Raw genomic sequence first — 20,921 nt, 5'->3', positions numbered from 1 at the left:
ACTGAGAAGCTAATTAGTTTATTCCACAGTAAATGTGGTGTATGGACGTGTCCACTGTCTTTTTGTTAGAGCTGCAAAAGCAATCCCTTGAATACAAGTTTATCACTAAATATATGCTTATAGGAATTTTAAGGAACCATTTTTTTTGTTCTGTGTATACTATAAGAAGCAACACTGAGAAACTCAGGTGATCCAATTGATTTTAAGAATAATGGGGAAGATCTGCTGTGGTACAGGGAAAAGAAATCTTAAACCCTCTCCAAGCCATCAAACAGATGTATAGTCAGGCAGTAAGTAGATGAATTGGACCAGGACTACTGCCACTGTCTACAGTACACATGTTCGGCTGTCAGGGAGATGGAGATGGGGGGCACTGGCTAATCCCAATTAAGTGTGGCAGTAGAAAATTTAGCCTTTTTGGAAGAACCTTGGCAATTTTTTTGACACAAATGGTTCTTAAAAGAGAAATGCAAACATTTTTTCTCTGATCGGTTTCAAAATGAATGAACTATATCCTTCTATTGATTTTGAAATAAATAGATTTTTGACTCTATGGAACTTACCATATTTTGTTGTGTATAAGTCTATGTGGTGTATAAATTAACCCCTTATTTCTGATGCAAAATGTTAACAATTTCATGGAATCAGTGTATAAGTCGAACCACATTTTATAATGATCTATTTGTAAAAAGTTCCATGTACGGTAAATATTCTCTTGTAGTGGGAAAAATTCAGAATGAACAATCACTGCCACGATTGTTTCTGATGATGGTCATGCTAACTACCACAAGCTGGGGGTTACCTATAATGAACAATTTCCCATGCACAATTTAAAATCCCTTAGTCATTTTCATCATCAGAAGTGTTGGCCCCAAACAGTTCCATCCAATCATCCAAATGATTAATTTGATTGTTGTATGGATCCTTGACATCAGAAGTTCCAGTTTCAGTTTATATTGGAAGTTTCATGTAATTAGTGTGACCATGCCTCATGCCTGTTTCAAAGATGAACAAACTTTGAAATGCAATTTTTTTTATTTCAAAATATTGATATGGTGTATAAGTCGAGGTGGAAATTTAAGCATAAATATTCTGGCTTCAAATTTTGGCTTATACACTGTGAAATACAGTAAATAAATTGGTAAGCTTTGGGACAAAATCCTTTGGTGAAATTTTATAATAGTATTTACAACCCCTTAGGATCCAGTGATTTATCTATATGTACATAGCTAATTACATCATGCGTCTTCTCCACCAATATGTCCCTCTAAGCTTTTCTCTTCATTCCTATAGAACCATTCAAAATATACTTTTATGTCTAGTTTTTATTTCCCTGATTTGCACAATCCTATCACCTGTATTGTTTGGTATTATTGTAATAGTTGTGGTTTAAATGTGTTCATGTTGTAATAATGCTGAGTGTCTGTTTCCTTGACTAGCATATACACAGGGAATGAAGGGTTAATAAAAACCTTGTTAATTCCCAGAGTTGTCTACTCTGGGTGCACTGCAGAAGGAAATAAGATGGATCTCCAGCATCAATAGACATGAATAGCTATGGCTGTGTACAAACATTCATTTCTAGAGGTAGAAAATTTCCATTGCTAGAAATGAATGAGGTGAGGAGGAGAAGGAAGGGAAGTGGGGTAAGCAATACAGACCTTCAGTCTAAAACCATCTCCTCTCCCCAGCTCATTGTGTCTTCCTGAGAGCAGGGTGATTCAAGTCTGGAGAAATTGTGGGCTGCTCCAGCTCTCCTGTTCCCGGGTGACTGAAACAATGGGGCAAAGCCTGATGCCTGCTTCTCATGCTGCAGACTCTGGAGTGAGAAGCAGGGCAAGGGGTGGCACTGAGTCCTACAGGAAAGATTCTGCTCACTCCCTACACCTGGGACTCCAATGTGAGTAATAGGCAGATTTTTTGCCCTGCTACCCCAGAGAGAACCTCTCCAAGCTCACCTCCTGGTCCTGTCAGCTTTTAGATTGTCCAGCTGGTTGGTGCAGGTGGCAAGGGGAAGCTGGTGGGGCAGTGGATGAGTCTTGGGTAGGCTGTCCCCAAGCCCAGTTCCCAGTCCCACTGGTTTTTAAATTATTGCCCCTGTCACCCAGCTGCATAGCACAGGCAGCAAGGGGAAGCTAGAGGAAACTATCAAAGCCCCCCACCTCTTCCCAAAATGACGGACTGGTCTGAAAAGGGAGGGGAGCACCAGGGCAAAGCCTCCAGCATGCTTCTCCAGGGAGTCCAGTATGTGAGAAGCCAGTGAGAAGCATCTTGGGGCTGCTTCTCTACTCACATCCTGGCCTATGGGAGGGGATGGAGAAGCTGTCCCCACTATGCCTTCTTTAGACAGGGGTGACCCCAGTCTTGGAAAGGAATCAGAGCCTGGAAAGACATTGTTTGTCCCCAGGAGGAGCTAAGATGGGGTAAAATGTACAAATTGTTCATACTTCCAGAAGAAATTATTTTGGGAGTACTACCTGGTTGAAGTAGGCTTATTTTTCTTCTGGAACTACTATTTTTGGTTCAGTAGAAAGGCCATGTACAGACATTCATTTTCCACTGGGAGATTTGTTCTATGTTGACACTTCAACAAGATGGAATTGTAGGTGACAGCAAGGAAACCTCTAGGGGAGAGAAAAATAAAGAGGGTGATTGGTGTGACAACCAAGAAAGGAGGAAGTGGGCTGTGAGAGGGGAGGTCTGAAGACAGCAGCTTTTGGGGATCAGGCCTGTGTGGATTGGTAAGAGATCAGCTAACTTTGGGATGTTCCAGGCTGTGGTGGCTGGACTGGGGACAGAGGGACTGTTTAACTCTTTAGAGAGGGCAGAGACCTTCTGCATGGGTAACTTCTTCCCCAATAAATTATTTTATTTCAGAAGAGATGTTTGGAACTTCTCCCTATCAAGAAGTAAAATCTCTCTTACAAGACTTGAACTGGAAGATAGTTCCTTGAGGAAGAGCCACAAATAGCTAGGAAGGGATAGGAACTGAAAGGCTGGGGTCTCAGAGTTGGAAGAAGCCAGTGTTTCCCTGTCTGCTAGAAGGCGCTGATGGGTTGGCTTCAGAGAATATTCAAAGACAAAAAAAGGTTGCAGAGATCCTGAATCAGCACTTCCCTACAGGAATACATGTCAACTTACCATCTTTATTGATTGTATGATTAACGTTGCTTTGATCAGAGAGTATTTCTAGTTTTATTTATAACTAATACATTTGTAATAATTAATATTTTAAAGTTTCTGATAAATGTTTTTTCTAGTTTCTCTCTCCTTTCTCCCCTCTTTGTCTAAAGCTATTGCAGGCAATTACATTTGAGTTCATAGGCATGTTTAAAGTAACAAATAATTTTCCTGAAGTGTCTCCCTTTCTTGCTCTCTCATCCTTATAGCTGGTTGAAAAAATGGTGTTATTTTTGGTATATATTTCATAACATTTGGATCCACTCTACTTGTTACCAGGGACAGTTGGCTGCAATGAAGAGCAAAACACATACTTTGTTCCATATTTTCTTCTTTTAAAGGTTTTATTAGGCAGGTAACAGGCAAATCTCTCTGCTGTGCCTTACGGTTCCCTGAATCATCATTTCATCAGGAAAAGTAGAGTGTGTCCTCCTGTGATATCACCTAGCCCTAATGGTTCTGTGTGGCATCCTAAAATGTTACAACACAAGACAGGTTTCTAAGGTTTACATTGTGCTAATTTTAATTCCCATTCCCACTTTTATTAGCGCTCATTTGCATTAGCCTCTCTGACACCACTTCTGAATAGGGTGAACTCTTATATACCACATCATCATTTGGTCACTATATACGTTTGGAAAACACTTCGGGAGAGTTTTATGGGGCTCTTTACATGTGGTTTTAATTCTTGAAGGCACTTGGTTACCACCTAATGTGTTCATTAATAAACTTATACAACAAGCCTTCCATTTGTTATTTATTAATTAACAGCTTTATTCATTCAGTCAAAGAAAATTCACTACAACAAACCAATCAACATTCATGCAAAATAGAGTTCTCAAAGACACAGTAGATTTGTATTAATATACCTAGCCTTTGGTTCACTATAAGGACATAACATGCCAAGATGTTTAAGAGAGGGATGAGAAATGGACACTGTGATCATGCACATGTAATAACCTGTCTCTATAACCTCTTCCAACTCTTAATGTAGTTGGTGCCAGCTCTCACTCCTACTTTCAGAACTCAACTCCAAATTACTCCTTTATTAGTTGCATTTTTTTTAGGTTGTTATTGTCCTTTAAAGATGTTCTTACAGTCCCCAGTAGATCTGAATAGGCTACAGACATCTGCTCATTTCAAATATTACACATCCTTTATACAATTCCCTCATGAGCAAGCTACATTAAAATTGAAAGCCCAGAGGTCATTTGGGTATTCTGAACTAAGTGGGGTTAGAAACTACTGAAGCATCAAATAGGACAGATCTAAACACAGAGGCTAGAGACAAAAGTTACACATAAACTGGTTTAAGTGATCAGAAACTGATTTAAACCTGTAACAAAACAGAACCTCAGCGCACATAAACCAGTTTCAAAATGGCTGAAACTCGTTTAAGATAAACCTGGTTGAACGTAGTATCAGACTTAACTGATTTGGATCAAACCAGTTTATGAAACTTTTGTCCCAGACCCCTTCCTGGTTCAAGTTAAATCACGGTCCCCCCAGCATCCCAGAATGCTTTGCAGCTTTGGGCTAGACTGCTGTCTGCTCCAGAGAGCAGGGCTGGCTCCACCCCTCTGCTCCCTACCTGGAGCAGTGAGGGCTGGCTGACAAGGGGGTGGAGGATGCAAGGCTGAGGTCTGGGGCCAGGGAAGGGGGTAAAAACACCCCTTCACCCCCCTCAAACTTACTGCTGGCTGTGACTGTGGACTACAAATTCCAAAGAAACCTGGAAGCAGTAAGACAAAGTGATGAGAAAGCCTGCAGAGTCTTGCTGATGTGATTTTGAATTGCAAATATCAGAGACCTTGGGGGCAGCAGAAAGAGGAAACAAACATACAGCCCATGCTGGCTATGTGCCAGAGAGCTGTGCTCTAGCACTTCCCCTTTCCCCCCCAGGCTTCTGGCCAGAGCCACTACAGGCATGCAGCTGCATTTCCTGAATCCAAAGGTAAATTTTTACTTATGTTTTGATTTAATTTCTGCATCTTAGACTAACCTGCAAAGACTAAAGCAGTTCAGCCTCAGGCTTATGTATGGTCTATACTTAACCAGAGGGAGCAGGGACAACATTCAGGAAGCAGCTAAGTTATTGGGTGGATAAGCTATTGGAAGGAAGGAGAATGTGGGGAGAAGTAGGGAGGAGAGGTACAGTGGAAGGGCTGGATGAAAGAGTGATCAACTCCTTGCATAATACAGAGTCTGAGATCTAAATGAAAAAGCCTCAGGTAAGTGTTTTGTTATTGGAATAATTACCTTTGAGACCATCATTTTGGAACTTAGGGGAAGACTTACATTTATTATTTTTAGAAACTGTGCATTATATTTTCTAATGACTTACACTACTGAAATCGCAATGTAAATGTGATGCTTGCTTCTTTGTTGTCTATTGTGGTGGCAGTCAATGGGCTACATTTTGCCCTGATTACACTCCATCCAGTCCCACTGGGTGGAAAATTTTTTAGCCCAAATGTATTCTTCAAAAGTTTCCTAAGTAGGGTGACAAGGCATCCTGCTTTGGCTGGGACACTCCAGGATTCGGTAACCTGGTCTCAGCTGGTTGATCAAAAGTCCTGGGCTGGAGTCTGGTGGGGAGACAGAGCAGCATGGTATGCCAGACAGGCACCACTGCTCCTGGGTGGGAGTAAGGCAGGCAGGCTGGAGCAGGTGCCACCCCACTTGCACGTGGCATATCCTTGCCCCTGCACAGGAGCAGTGATGTTGGCTAGGGGTGTGCGAAGCTTCGGTCCCTGATTTAATTCAGTGGAGGTTCGGCCTGATTTGGTGGCCAAATCTCCAAATCCAAATTGAATCAGAGGACCCCTTAATCTCTCTGAATCAAATCAGAACCCTCTGAATCGATTCAGAGAGAGAGATTCGATGATTTGGACAGAGACACAACTTTAAATGTTTTTTCTACATACCTCTAGGTAGCAGGCGGCTCATGAATGCTGCAATGGTGGGGTGCATGAAGTGTCCCACAGAAGTGCGAGGGGTTCCCTAGCGTGCTTCACAGCAGACCCAGAAGTGGACCAAAAGTACTTCCGGTCCACTTCCAGGTCCACTGGGGAGCATGCTGGGGATCTCTCCTGTGTTCTCCTGGCTCAGCGACTGCTGCCTCCTGGGTCTGGGGGGGGCACCCGAGGTCCCCCTGTGGCTGATCGCTGAGCTGGGGGGGCGGGGCCCCCCAGTGTGCTCCCCAGTGGACCCAGAAGTGGATGGTAATACTTCTGGTCCACTTCTGGGTTTGCCGCCAAGCACGCGGGGGGCCCCCTGCACTCCTGTGGGACGCTCCTTCTATCCCAGTATCACAGCATTCACAAGCTGCACCTGGTACCTTGAGGTATGTAGAAAAACATTTAAAGCTGTGTTTATGTCTGAATTGCTGATTCTCTGAATCAGTATCGAATCTTCAAGTTCAGATTTGGTCAAATTGAATAGGGGACAGTGATCCAAATCAACGAATTGAATCACTGTCCCTGATTTGGGCCGAATCTGAATTGAATAGGGCCTGTTTCACACAACCCTAGTGTCTGCCTAGCCATCTGCCTGCCATCATGCTGCTTCACCTCCCCACTGGATTCCAGCCCAGGAATTTTGACCAACCGGTTGGGACTTCACTACAGAACCCTATTCCTAAGGGACAAGACACTTCATGCTGCTTTTGAAAATGGGAAGAGTACAGAAGCTACCCATAAGAGAGGTCTCCTCCTCCCCATAAATATCCATGGAGCAGTTGTCGGCTAAAGCTCTGGAGCAGATGTGATAACATGTCATTGAAATCCAAGTTAGTTAGTTATTTATCTCTCAAGAATTTTATCCTCCATTTTGTCTTCTCAGGTATTGAAAATCTGGGTTTTAGTTTGGATCTGTAGCACAAGTGCTGCTTGTTGGCCTGATTTCACTCAGCAAAATCAACCATGTAAAATATTAATTCAGTTTTTCCAACTGTGAATATCCTTCATTATCTTTTTATTAGGGTTTTTTTTAACATTGTCTTTTTTTTTTTGTTCCAGAGGTTAGAACACGCAGGAATACATCTAAAAAGGCTTGTACAAAGACAGGGGAAAACATAAATATTTTTGTGGAGCAGAGATAGGTGAAGTCTCTGTAGCTAAGATTGAAAACAAAGTCAGACCAAAGTTTAATTCCACACATCCTGTTTACTGGCTCAAGTACAGGTGCTCACTTATTAGTTATTCTTGCTCTGTTTTCAGGGTCAAATTCTCCCCTTCCTTATATCCCTTAAAAGAGTTCTGAACCTGACCTTCAGCCCTTGTCTGTTCAATAGTTCTGCAGTCAAAGCTTTCCAATGACAAGGCTCAGTGAAGCATGCTGGGCTTATATCATTTGTACTGTGACCCAGCACCATCAAATTTACATGGGGTTTCTGGTTCTTCATGAACCCATGTTTCCAAGACAACTCTTTGAATTCTAAAGACAGGTATTTAAAGTTATTTAGGTGCATAAAGATATGTGCTCAGAGGTATAACAAAGCAGCTCGATGCATAAGGCAAATGGGGTGGTCTGCAGGAGTGATAGCTGTTATTCCAAACCCCCTACACTTAACCCCAAAGTCGGTGCTTGGGACTGCTTCCCTGGTTATCCCACCTCATTACACTACTGTATCTTAGGACACCTAAGTACCTTTAAATCTGACCTTACATTCTTTAGGTAAAGTACCTGTGTGAGGTTTGACCTAGAAACTACTATGCAAAGCCTAAGCAAAAGTGAATGTTATGTGACGAATGCCCATCTGCAATGATAAGGAGGAGACAGTCTTAGATAAAGGAGGCTTGAAAACAAAAGCAGAATCAGAGTACTGGGTCAAAGAGCTCATTAAAATACTAAAAATCATGCCCCTAGGTGGGCAAAAGGTATGCTAATGAAACATATGTATGTTAATGAGATACATAGCTAAAACACAGGTATAGAGACATGCTCAGTAAAGAACTCCTTGCGTCACTCCTTTATAGCCAATTAGCAAACAAGGATGCTTATGAAGGTCTAAAACTTCTGTATAAAAGGGGCTTAGAATTGAAATCTAGTGTGCTTGTTCTGTGAAATTATTCCGCTTGCACCTTTTATTGCTAGCAATAAATCTTCTTTATACTTTCACCCCTGGTATCTTTATTGGCCTTTGCATACCGGGCACGAACCCAGACTTGAGCTGGGGCCTAACACCTGTAAACAGGTTGAAGCACTTCATCCAGGGGTTTGAAATTTCTTCAGGGAACCTGTGCTAGAATTTAAAACATAAGAGTCCTTCAGTGCATTGAGATTAGAGTAAAAATTGAAAAATGTGCACATTCTTTGCTCTGTTACTCAATATACGTGCTTTTTTTCTTGGGAGGTTTACTGTATTCCCTGGTTCACTGTAATGACATGCCATGCCAAGATGTTTTTACGGGAGAAAAAACCAACCATTACATGTCTGTAGTCACCTATCTCCATAACATCTTTCTAATTCTTAGTCTAGTAGTCAATTCTAGCTGTCATGCCAAATCTAAGGTAAAACTTGGTCAATTTTAGGTATGAAAGTCTAATATGCAACTTTTTAGCTAGTTTTGTGCTAAGTTCTATATTTATTACATTTCATTTATACATAGGATTTCAGTTTGGCTTGCCATCCCAGAGGTGAAAAATCAGCACTTAACTTACTCATTAAACCATCATACAAATGAAATCCATTCATGACATATTGTCACATCCCAAATAGGTCCTATGATTTAGAAAAAAAATTAGTAATAAACTACCTAAAAACCTGTAGCTGATTACCCCCAGAAACGTTTTTTTAATGAGAAATTGGAACTCATTAAAAAGACCATATTTTGAAATGAAAGAAAATAGCCATGCAAAATGCACTTTGATCCCTTTGTTTTGTGTAGAGAAGGGTTTTTGATGTTTTTTTTTATAGTGAACCAAACCTACATGAAGAAAGGGGATAATTACTTAGTGGACAAACAAGGATTTGCCCCCTTGCCCCCATTTAAATAAGAGTTCTAGGCTTAGGCCAGGTTATTATGGTTACTTGTGAGGCATTTAGGACTCCAAAGAAAAGATTGTCTTAACACAGCTGTGGCTGAGCAAACTGTAAGCAGAGATACTTTTTAAAGAAGAAATTATACCCTACTAATGGCAAAACAAAACCAAACTTTTTCTTTTAGAGAACACAAGTTTACAATAAGTTTATATATGTGGCCCACAATGCCCATATCAGATAGACAAAATTCATCAAATAAATTAATTAGCCTGCAGCAGTTGTAAGAGGAAGTTAAATTTTTGGGGGCTATTCTGGTACAAAAAAAAAAGAATACAACTTCACTCAACTGAAGTTTTCAACATTATAAATGTGATTGTACCAACTGTATGTTAACGAAATGAAACAGAACTGTTCATCTTGATGAAGAGTTTAATACTACACTAGGGAGCCTAAAAAAAATAAGAGGAAGGATTTGGGGAACAAGGCTTCAGGGGTGCATCTACACATGCTCTTAACACAGAGCAATAAACTCTGGCACAGTTTGTGCTGGAGTCAGCTGCTCTTGGGTGCAGTGTCTATATGTATACCTGGGACCACAGCACCTTGATCCAGGGTAGAGCAGCTCCTGACTGGCAGCAGGCTTGGTGGGGTCAGCCCCGAGCTCTGGATGGCAGCGTCAGGTGGCGGAGAGGCTGGCTGGGGCACAAGGGTGCTAAAGTGCAGCGCTAGGCAGCAGGCATCCCCCACACTTTAGCATACCTATGCCCCAACCAGCCCCTGTCACAGTCTACATGTGTGTTTCAGTCCCCGACAGCATTATCTTATGGCAGAGTTAGTTAACTTAACCTAATACCAGCATACATGTAGATAGTAGTGCTTAACTGAGGAGCTAATTAGTTTACTTTGCGGTAAAGTGCATGTGTCGATGTGTCGGGTGCATCGACACATGCACTAACAAAGCACATTGACTTCAATTGAGCAAAGGCTTATACAAATTCTTAACTTTATGTGTTAGGTTGCATAGTAATCTTTGTAGGATTGGGGTCCATTGTACACAGGGGTTTAAAGTTAAGCACTTATTTAAGTACTTTGCTGCAATGTCGCCTAAATGGGGTACTTAGACAGAACTATTACAATATACTAATAGATGTATTTTACCAGGAAAAGCATTTTAAATGCAGTATATAAAAGAGTTCAAGGGATACCAATTGCAGGAGGGAATTGAGAGATAAAATGAAAATCCTGGAAACTCAGATTCTGTTCAACTAAAACATATTCAAGCTTATTTGATCCAGCTGTTTTTCCAGTTCTTAACCCTACTTATATTTTAAACATCCTCTTTTCTTTGCTGCCATTGGCATCAGAAATAAGTTATCATACTGCAGCTATAACACACATGCAGTGCTCAAACATAGTCCTTTTAGAGGATTTAAGTTAAAATATAATAAACAACAATAGACTTGACTCTATTTTGTTCATGCTAATTATATATTGTAACTTCACGGGCAGCCACTATAGGTAAGAAATAAGAATTTTTGAGGACTGTATATTACTCTCACAGAGGGTGATCAAAATATTATTTAGTACTTGTATAATTATGATATGTTAGGAAAATTCACACTCAGACTCACAACATCCACCTATGTGGTGAGACTAGTTAGAGTACGCTGAGCTGTAATATAAATCATAATAGAGGATACTTTAAAATGTGCTAGTTGACTTTTTATTCACAATGTATTCAGCCAGGTTTGTTGTTAAGAAGCCACAGGTGCACAGCACATTAAAATGTGATTGCAAAATAGTTCAATTTTATTGTACGTGTTGCGTATTAAAGCATATTTTAACTATTTACTTTTAAGATATTTATGCGGTTGAGCAGTCACATCTAAAAGATCATAAAAGGGGAAAAGTTAAAAAGGAACTATAAAGCCAAATGACAAAGAAAGCAAGAGTTATGAACACAACTGGTGAGCACTGTAGCAAGTATATAAATGGACAAGGAGCTGTTTAATGCTCTCATATACATATTCTCCACCATAGGAAGAAATCAAAATACACTTACCCACAGGCTGCTGAACACTGCTGAGCTTTGTATAGTCTCCTGGAACATTAATCACTTACAAAACTCTCAGTTGTCACATGAATAGAAATTAAATAAACATTTTTTACAAAAAAATTAATTTTGTGCCTTTTTTCAGAATTAATTCTCCAGTCTGTAATTGTCTGGCCAAACCTTAAAAAGTCATGTCTGAACCTTGATGACCCCTCCAACTGTTTGTATCCCATCTTCGACTTGTGACAAACAAATGAAAAGGAAAAAGAAAACCCTCAGAATTATGTCCTTACCCCTCAAAAGGGAGGAGAATCAAAGCTTTCCTTTATTTCAACATGGGATTTTGTTATTCTTATTTATTTCACATGGAAGACAATCAAATAAAACCTTGCAGACACATTGAAACCAGTGTTAACTCAGTTCACTGCTTTCCTTGTCTGCAGGTGGCATCTGAATTGGCACAACTAAGCCAAAAATGGCTGAATCAGGGTCAGTCACAAGGATGTATGAGATCTACATGTCATGCTTACTGCACAGTAGCTTGTTACTACTGCGCAGTAGTGTCATGGAGCACGAACTGTGACACTATTGTGCAGTAGTAACTTGCTCCTGCACAGTCAGCATCACCAGGAAGCCATATGGAGATGCTACTGTGCAAAAGCGCTGGTTACTGCACAGTCATTAGTACTTGGGTATGCAAGTACTAAATGACTGTGCGGTAACAACTGCGCAGTCAGTGTCTCATGTAGACACAGCCAATGTGTATCAGTGTCTGAGTTCCACATAAAGTCAGCAGCTGAGCACAGACAATATCATAATCACTTGCATACATGTAACGTGATGCTTATTGTTACATTATGGCCAGTAGGATGTGGAGATTTTTAGTTTGCATCTTGATGTATGTAATCCCGGACCTTTAATAACTATAACAATGGAAGGGAAGAAGACATTTACAGCTGGTTAGTATCAGTATTGATTTGAAATGCCTTCCATGCCTCTATCTTTGCTAGCTTCTTTTCTAAGAAGGTAATACTTACACGCTAGTTCCCTACTTTATTAGACCCGCTTAGTTATCTAAATGCCACTGGACTTCGCTCTGCCATTGCGCCCTTTTCTGCCCTGATGATACAATTGTTCTACCATCAGCGATGCCCCCGTTTAGAGACACTGCCATTTTGTACTGTATTTGCATCTTAAACCTACCCACTGGTAGCAGAAAATGAAGTACTACTTGGGATCATGGAAGTATTTAAAAGTTAGTCTGAGAGTGGGTTGAATCACCTTGCCAGCTATGTACATTTCACAGAAGTCCTAAAGAAAATTCAAGGCTCATGACTTAGAAGCTTTCAGCTTTGTCAAAAAACTTAGTTTTACCTTGACATTTATGGTAAATCAGAATTATATTGAACAGCCTGTGAGTTGCTTCGGTTTACTCATCAGTTCATTACCCACCTCCTTTTGGATATGCAGCCTCATCTTTTTCAATGCAAGACAGGGCTGATTCATTGAATTGATCCAAATAGAAATAAAAGTAATGCTAAGCAAAAACTGTTCCTATATTTTATTTTCAAAAAAGCTTAAATCATAATACATTTGTAAAAAGTAATTACCAGAAAAAAAATAATTTTGGATGAAACAATGATATTCTCCTTCAGTGGATCAGCAGAGCTGCATTTTATATGTAATGTTAAACTCCACAACAAAGAAATTACAGTTGGTCTATCAGACAAGTTTCTTGGGTGAATCTGATATCTTTTATTAGACCAACTAAAGTAGTTGGAAAATTCTTCTTTGCATGCTGTCTTTTCAGACAGAGACACTCCCAAAGAAGGGTGTTTGTACCTGAAAGCTTGCAAAGAAGAATTTTTCAACTACTTAAGTTGGCTTAATAAAAGATATCAGATTTACCCAAAGAACCTTGTTTGCCTATGTCCTTAGACCAACTCAGCTACAGCCAACACCTCTGAAAGATTGTTTGTCAGGTATAATATAATTAGCATTTATTCATCATGAACATGCAACAGTATGACAAGGCTATAATTAAACTGAAGGCTTCATACCAACATTAGTACAAAAAAAAAAATCAATCGGTTATAAACATGGCTACAGTACATCATTTTCTGGTTATTAAAACTACATTGCACATATAAATGTACTATCTATAACTTAAATATATTATTAATTAAATTATAACATGTATATAAATAAATACAAAGCTCTGACACAAGTACATATAGCTCATATTTCCTAACAAGGTTCTATTTACAAGTGGTCTATAACATATCTTTTAATTCTTAATGAAGTGTTAGTGATTGTGGTAGTCTATCAGGTCAATAAGTTCCTTGTAATAATTTATTGCTTCGCTTAAAGCCATCTGTAACATATGCTACTCATGTCTATAACAAAGTATACCATTTATTCATCATGTATTTACCATTTAAAAATGAAACCTTAATAGAAAGTGTGACCTTTACATCTGCATATTTAAGGCCTTGTGTATTCAGTACCATTTATTTTTGTGGATGGCTCTGCATAATTGTTCACAAAGAAGAGAGATGGCACAAGCTCATGCTGGGGAGATGGCACAAGCACCTGTTCTTTGCACGGAGCCAGGCAGAATCCTGCCTGAGTGTGGAAGTACAGCCCAAGGCTAAAGCTGTTAAAAGGTATATAAAGAGTTGAGGGCATGCCATAGCTTTGCCTTCCACTGGACTAGCCAGCAGGCCTAGGTGTGGAGAGTGCTCCAAGGGCAGAGGGATGCACGCCAGCAGCAGTGACTTCTGGATGTTGTTGTGCCACTGGTGCGAATGTGTGGTTGTGATGGCAGAAGTAAATTTTGTGCCCAACCCCAAAGCTGATGCTCAGGGCTGCTGCCTCTATTACCCCACCCAATTACACTACTGTGTACTATGTACTGTCCTAAAACATCAAACGGAAGCTCTCAGTCAGCCAGAAAGCCTTTATTGCTCCTGCTGTAGCCCTCCTCACTGCACCCCATGTGGATCATGTGGAAGAGAGCACATTCCTTTTCAATTAACACCCCCCTGTAGTCGCAAGGGTTATCAGCTCCAAATGAGAGCACATGGCACAAATGAATGACTGCCTTATACCTTTTCTGCATATTGACTGCCTGTGTATTTGCTGTAGTGGTTGTATGCCTTATTATTCTATTTAGCAATGCCAAACCAACACAGCTTTGAATGTGTATGTGGGATTCTAGTTTGGCTCACCAGTCTCCAGCTCCACTTGCTGTTCAAAGCTGAGGGCCAGCTGCTAGGAAAAACCCCTCAAAAAACAATTAACCCCCTCCCCCGCCCTTTCATCTGAAGGGAGCATGTGTAATACCTTCAAATGTTAAAATGATAGCTGAAGAACTTCAAAATTTTTTTTTTGACAGACTCACATAGCAGGGGAAAGCTATATTGTAAGAAGGAACAAAGCAATGCTTGATTAAAAATGTTATCCATTGAGATGAGTGGGAAATAGTAGATAATGTTTCACTTGAGGAACTAAATTGAGGATTCTCAGCTACCCTTCTATGCTCCAAAAACAGTTTAAAACTTTGAAAACAACAAGCAATTTAGTTTAGCTGTTATTTCAAATTACCAGCATCCCTGTTTTCTCACAACACCTGAACCAGCTCCAATTCCTTTTTTAATGTTTGCTAGAGGAATTTGTATGCTCGTCTCATGCACTGGAAATGCTGCATGCATGTGTTTTTTTAAATTATTTTACTGTGCTTTACCATTCCAGTGTTTTATCAGAAAACAAGAATATGAAAAAATGGCAGCTTTGAGTGACACTGCAGTATATTTCACTAAAAGTGTCATATTGTGACACAGAAAAATCAGTCAGGGGAGAGAATATAGGGAATGGGTTAATGGCATCTTTCCCAAGGAGTGTACCACATTAGGTAGGAGGGTATAGGAAATCAGCAGTGGAGGGAAAGAGAGAGAGAGAGGAAAATGTGAGCAATCACAGGCACTGGCTATGGGTAGCAGGGAACCACTGGACATAGGAGGAAGCAGAAACAGGTGCTCTTCTTGCTGCTCTAGGATGATGAAGCAGCTGGAGCATTGCTGCTTGTTGTGTTATACTCCAGATAGTTAACCTTGTATCTGCAAGTACCAGAATATGGATTTTTGCACATCACACAGACACCCGCCCACAAAACCTATATCTAACTCAGGTCACAGTCAGGCTATCCGCTAGGCCATTCAACAGGAGTAAAGGAGCAATTTGCAGACAGATTGGCTTCTGCTATGATGAACAGTTATTTATGATAGTTATTTATGATTTTTTACAAAAGGGTTATATCGGTGAAACTACTGTCTAACTCTTCAGTGCAATTCATCATGCTTCTCCAGATGTTAGAATAATCCACATCAGAAGGAGGCTCTTGATTTTGTGCTGTCATTGCCATCAAAGAGAATTGCAGCCCTTGGTGGGAAGGAGTGCTGGAAAGTGCTGCCCCTCAAAAAAATTGGGGGGGAGAGCTCAGGGCTTTCAGAAAAGATTTTTCTCCACCTGTAGCCCTAGAAATTTCCAGGTCTCTTATTTTTTGATTGAATGAAACTGTGATAGAAATGATTAAGGTAAGAAAAGATCTCGGGAGACCCAGCTAAACTTTGTTATAAAACCTAGAAACTTTTTTGGGCCCTGGTGGAAATTCTGCTTTCCTTTATACGTCTCTTTAAAAGATAATAGAGTGGGTGGGGGAAAGTTCTGTATACCTAATGGAGTGGGACCATTAGTAAATACAAGACAAAAATAAATGAGATTCTGTGACAGAATAAGTGAAGTGAGATCTTCCCCAATTATAAAGTGTTTTCATTTCACCTCTCTAATTATTGAAGTCCCAGTTTCATGTAATTATATAGGAAATTATACATGACTGAAAGTGTCGCCAGCTAATGCTCACAACTTTTTCTAATTAAATTGTATGTTACATCATTGTTTTTGAATGCAGTCAGTTAAGCTCATTAATAAACTTGTACATGCTAATAAAAACTTTTTGATGCATGCAAAAATCCTGAGCATGCTTTAATAGTAAGCATGATGGAAAACTTTGCCCTTGACTCTTCTCAGCCATTTGCTGTTCACAGGCATTGCTATAGGGCAAGGGGGAGGACATTTCCCTCATAATTTATTGATTCTAAGGACCCTGTAAGGTCTGTGACATCACGTTAAATATTACAGCAGGAGGTACAGCTGTCTCCTGTGCAAATCTTCATGACGTGAGAAATAGGTAGACCTTGTGTTGGCAGCACTCTCCGTGCAGGCTGCCAAGCTTGAGACAGAAACAGAACAGAAGGCAGTAACATTTTTTTTTTTAATAGTAAGAAAAATCAAGTAGATTAAAAGATTCTTAATGCACCTCCCCTGCCTCTCTATCGCTTTTCCTTTGACTTGTGTAGAATGGCTCCTTCCTGGCCTAGAGCTTTCATTTTTTAGCAATGTCTGTTTTACTATCTTTTTTACTGTCAAATGAGTTTTGCTGTCTCAGAGGTGGCAGTGTCTTTTTTACAAACCTCATGTTCTATACACTCGAAAAATAGTCTTTTACCATTTTAACCTCTTCTTGCGTGTCCCTTATGGGTTTGTATTTCCCCACTCTATTTCTTGCATAACCTTTGTAGTATAATTCTGCTTGATATTTTGTTTACTGTCTTTACATTTACTGCTTATCAGTCCTCCATTTTCACTGAAATGCATTGTTTTCCTTGCTATTGGAGGGCACAGTAGACCTTGAGTAAGATTATAATAGAAATAATATTGTTTACAGTGAGGGTTTAACAGTTCATGTTTTTCCTGTACATCTCCTGAGGACTCTGCCCAGCTACTCATTATCTGCATGACAGGGTAAACAGCATCTTTAAAAAAACCCTTAACAGTTACATATCAGCTTTATGGATTCTGTAGGGGTACTTTTTTTACTGCCAGAAATAAGAAACCACCCTAAGCAGGAGACATTAGCAAAGAATGCAGTTACTACCACAATTTGGAATTAGATTTATATAATATTTGAAATTGTAAAATCCAGGATTATTTATTTTGGAACAAGGATAAGGTAAGCAGGAAGTGGCTGAAAAGTTTCATTTTTTTTTAGGTAAAATAACATTTTCCATGGGAAAAATTTCCAAACAGCTTTAATTAAAATAATTTAAATAATTTATTTTAAACCAGTTAAATTATCTCTTAGTTTTTTTTCAGTCATAGGTTAATAAAAGTATGGCTAGTGGGCTTTTTAGGAAAACCACTGTTTCATCCTCCTGCCATCACTAGAAGACCCAAAATGCTTTTTTAAAAAACTGGAATGAAAAGATGTACCTCAGTAAGGCCAAATCACTACTAGGATCATAATCACCAGGTAGAAGAAAATACAGAAAAGGAAAGAAAGAATATAGAAAAATAAAGACATTAGCACAATAGTTATGCATTAAAGGGTATATGTAATACATTATGAGAAGGAATTGACTCCCACAGCACCTTTCATGATATTAAGAGAACACAAGGCTACATAACCTTGTGCAAATCTTTGAAAATATAAGGATCTGAATGGTTTAAAGAAAGCAAAAGAGTGTAGCTAGCAATAGCTGCTCTGAAAACTTTTTTCAGCAGTTTACAAAGCTTTGTGCTGAATTTTCACCTTGAAAGTTTGCCCTTCCATGTCATTTTTTAAAACAAAATAGCATCTAGGCATACAAAATCATTTACCTTAGTCGTTAACTAAATCTTAATGATTCAGCTTTCGAAAAGGTCACGCGTTTACAATAAGCAATTTCAACCATATTCTGTGCTACCAAATGCAGTTATGTTCTCACTCCCAACATGACAAAAAGAGAGAATAACTGAAGCTAAAATTATGCTTCTTAATAATGAAATACAGTCACTGAGACTCCTGCCTGTAAAGCACAGACCTTGGGGGAGTATGAAGCAGCAATATACTGGGAAAAGCATTTTGAGCACAATCTTGCAAACCTCTGAGAACATACTTAACTTTATGTAACCAATTAGCCTCACACACACAAAGTTCGGCACCAGTCTTGTGCACACTTGTTCTTAGTTTCCAATTTCTTTTTTCCAGTTTGGATCCCAAATTCTTTCAAGTTCTGCTCATTCACCACGCTTGACACTATAGGTTCAATTAACTCAGGAATATGTGGCTGAGAAGAACTAAACAAATAACTTTATTATGTGGCAGTAGGCAACCTCTGCAGATCCTTGGTCACTAAGGCTAAGGACAGAAGTGATTTAACATAAACTGATTACACATAAACTGATTTAAGTGATCAGAAACTGGTTTAAACCTGTAACAGAACAAAAGTTCAGCACACATAAATCAGTTTCAAAATGGCTCAAAGTGTATTAAGATAAACCTGGTTGAGTGTAGTATCAGACTTAACTGATTGAGGTCAAACAGTTTATGGAACTTCTGTCCCAAATCCCTTCCTGGTTTAAGTTAAATCAGAGTCCCCCAGCGTCCCAGCACGCTTTTCAGTCCTTGCCAGGCTGTCTGTTCCAGACAGCAGGGCTGGCCCTGCCCTTCTCCTTCCTAGTCGGAGCATTATCACTGCTCTGGCTGGCTAAGAAGGAGTTGGGGGACTGCAGCCCAGGTCTCCCTGGAAGGGGCACTGCAGAGTCTGACAGGCTTTCCTCTACCCCATCCCGCCCCCTCTCAAGCAGGGATCCCACCCCCGCTCCCCTCTTCCACGGGCATGGACCCCAGCCATGAGATGCTTTTGTTTTCTTTTGTAGTCAAAAACAGTGTTTGATGGGCTGAAAAGCTCTGTGTTCTGATAAGTTCCCTGCTGGCTTGCTTCAAAGCCATCAGAATGCAGGCATCCCAACTGCATCTCCTACCCTGAAACCCTTATATCAAATGAAGTTTCACTATGCAATAATTAATGATGGTGATTGCTTCTATGCATCAGTTACAGAGCCTGGTTAGAGTTCAGCTTCTCGGTCCCCAGGTCTGTCAAGAGGGGACAGAGAGAGTTGTGAGAAATGACCTGGTTTGCAATGAATGGGACCTGCCAGTGCTGTCAGTTTGAGATTTAGGCAAATATGAAGCACTAGTTACCAGGATAATAAGAAGATGGCAGCAGATCTGCCTGGATCAAACAAGTTCACACTATCACACTGTCCTCATCAACTTTTTGGGAAGTGGCTGTGCACACCCCAAAGAACAAGACAGCAGAGGCACTTCTGAGAGGCTTTGGTGCTGCTCACATCGTCTCCATAGCTGCAGACTGTATGAAGAAGTAGGCAGAGAGAGATTGAGATGCTCATCCAGGATAATCAACAGATGCATGCACTCCACACAAGCAGCTCCTCCCTTCCCCCACTTTGCCTCAGAGTTGTAGCCGGGGGCCAGGGTCTGGCAACACTCCCCGCCCCTTAAGTGGTGAGTGGGAGAAAAGCCTGGCAAAGGCTTCTTCCCTCTTCCCCTCCAGGCACGCCAGCTGGGGACTGTGCAGGCCAGGTTTATACCCCTCCCTAATCATAGAGTCCTGCATTTCCTGAATCCAAAGTGAATGTGTATCTACTTGCAAATCAGTTCAATCTATGCAGGTTAGACTAAGGTTCAATTTCAAGCCTGCTATTCTAATTCTACAACCCTTTTACACATATGTGAACCCAACTTCTATCATTACTATATCTTACTAAAAAAATCCCTTCTGTTATGAAATAAAATAACAAATACAAATCCAGTTTTAATCTTTGCCATTTCTCACCAGAAAGAGCACTACTATAAAACAAAATAAGAAGATATACATATATTTTAAATTCTAAAAAAATAATTATTTTGCAAGCTTAGCTATACAACATTTCTCTTTAAAATATATTGGTTAGGCTAAGGCTTTGGCCTATAGAAGCCCCAGGCTCATCCTATGTTTTGCTATAGCCAATCAACCTTTTCCACTAATCTACGCTGTTTTCTCATGTTATTGGTATAGCTTTTGCATTTAAAGATTATACCTCACTAAATTTAGGAAGTTCTGAAAGGTGAATAAAATGAAAAAAAGAAAGAAAATCATAGACATATAAACTTAGGAATATAAACAATTCAATGGAATACATAGAAAAGTCCAATATCATTCCAAGTCACTTGTTACATATTTATAAATCAGTTGCACTTTTTATTTTAGTCATTTGATTCCTGGACTGAGTCCTTCTATGCAGTTGCATGGATAAATCCAAAATACCTAAAAATTTTAAAATTTAATTTCTTAAAAATTGACATTTTGGGTGTTTTGATGTGGGAGCTATACAGGACTGAAGGAGAACCAGAATTTCATTCACCTCCATTGATTCAATAGGTGCACTTCTGGGGATAATTGATTGTAGAGTAGGAAGGTCATGTTTGTTTAGAAAAAGGCAAGTAAATTATGGTTCTGGTTAGGTTTCCTTAGAATAGTGGCTCTCAGACTTTTTAGACTCAAAGCATCCTTTGTTAGATTCAAGACCCACCTTGGAAAAATGTCATTTCTTAACTCTCATTCATTGTTTTGACTGGAAAAATGATAGAGCAATTCTTCTGTTGCAAAAGACTCAGAAAGACCACAACAGGTCAGACTGTTTTTGACTCCTGGGATTCATATTTGAAATCTATGGGTGCATCCAGACAAACCTGCATATGCCTCTTGCAGCATCCCAAACTCCTTTGAGACACTTCAAGCGGAATGTGCAGGAATGAGA

The sequence above is a fragment of the Alligator mississippiensis genome, chromosome 1, assembly GCF_030867095.1.
Source record: "Alligator mississippiensis isolate rAllMis1 chromosome 1, rAllMis1, whole genome shotgun sequence".
Taxonomy (NCBI): Eukaryota; Metazoa; Chordata; order Crocodylia; family Alligatoridae; genus Alligator; species Alligator mississippiensis.
This window is presented reverse-complemented; position numbering follows the sequence as displayed.